Source organism: Panthera uncia, unplaced genomic scaffold (genome assembly GCF_023721935.1).
Source record: "Panthera uncia isolate 11264 unplaced genomic scaffold, Puncia_PCG_1.0 HiC_scaffold_1037, whole genome shotgun sequence".
Lineage (NCBI taxonomy): Eukaryota > Metazoa > Chordata > Mammalia > Carnivora > Felidae > Panthera > Panthera uncia.
In genome coordinates this window covers 17682-19175 of record NW_026057631.1, presented here as the reverse complement: position 1 = coordinate 19175, position 1494 = coordinate 17682, and positions in this window count along the sequence as shown.

The following is a 1494-nucleotide window of genomic DNA, read 5'->3' as shown; positions in this document are numbered from 1 at the left end:
TCTAAACCTCCCAACATCTTTGCCTTTAGTTCTAGGACGGGAGGTTTGGATCCTTGCAGCGTGTGAGGGGACAGGAGGTGTGGCCCAGAGCGACACCGCTTCCATTCCAGGATGCCCCATGAATGTCCTTTTAGTGAGGAGTGGATTTTTGGCGGTCCTCATTCTATCATTCTGGAAGTTGATCCAGATGGGGATCTTTTAATCCTCATATTCTAGAATTCTAATCTCTGAGATTCTGATCTGTACAACTCCCTTTCTTCTGCTTTACCACTAATGTGAGTGATACAAAGAAGTTTAGGAAGTGCCTTAGGTGTCAGAGGAAACCCCTGCAAACATAAGGTCATCATCCCTTTGCAGAAAGCTCAGTTCGTCAAGGAGAACGTGCTACAATGCTCTATTTATTTAGCAGGTATAAATTACCTACTCCTGCAAGGCGCTTAACAGACACAGAGAAACAGGTATTTGCATACACTTTGAGGTGGTTACTGTAATTTAGCTCTAAGCTTCCTGGTAACTGAAGTAAAAAGGGGAAAGCCACAGGAGGTTCTCATTGATTAAAAAAAATAAACAAATGTGTCTGTTGGAGCAAATGCTTTTCTGGCACTTGTTTCTAGGAGGCCCTTATTAAGTGGGTCTTGATGTATGGACAGAGTTCTTCCCCGAAACTCTCCCTGTGGGATTTCCGTACTCATGACGCTCAAAGGCAGGAAGCGTTCCTGGGTGAAGATGCAGGCATCTGCAGGGGAGAGTTTGGAAGGAAAGAAGAGGAGGGTTGGGGAAGACTTCATGAAGGTGGTAGCGTGTGAAGAAGGTCTTGAGGGATTGGTAAGATTTCGGAAAGCGGAGGAGGGGAAGAGAATAGGATTTGGGGCCATGGGGATTGCAGGAGCAGTGGGAAGGGGGGACCCATCTGGAAGACACTGTGTAGGTTTGATGAAGTTTGGTGTTCAAGTGGATATGGGTAGTAAGGGAGAGAGAGGCCTTCAGCCTGTCCCCTAGGAGGGGATGCGGAGGTGCACTGGGGTGGGGAGGGCCTCCGGACTGGCACAGCGGGCAGCCATAATGAAAATGGTGGCCGGAATAGTAGCTAAAGGCCTTCACAGCGAGCATGCAGCGTTTACCAAGATACGTGTAATCTCAGGATAACTGCACAAATGTCCACAAAGACCTGTGGGAACTGAGAACGAAGGAAGCCAAGTAATTTGAAGCTGCGCAGTTGGGGTTGATACCCAGGTTGAGTCTAGCACAGGGGTTGGCAAACTTTTTGTTAAAGGTCAGACAGGAAACGTTTTAGGCGTGGTGGCCATGTGGTCCCGGTCACGACGACGCTGAGGTTGCATTGCCTTGTGAAAACAGCCGTAGACTACGTGTGGGAGGGAGTGCGGCTGGGTTCACTGAGATTTGGTTTACAAAAGCAGGAGAAGGCTGCATTGGCTCATGAGCCATAGTGTGCCAACCCCCGGTCTAGAGTCCATATTCGTAACCACTCCGTAT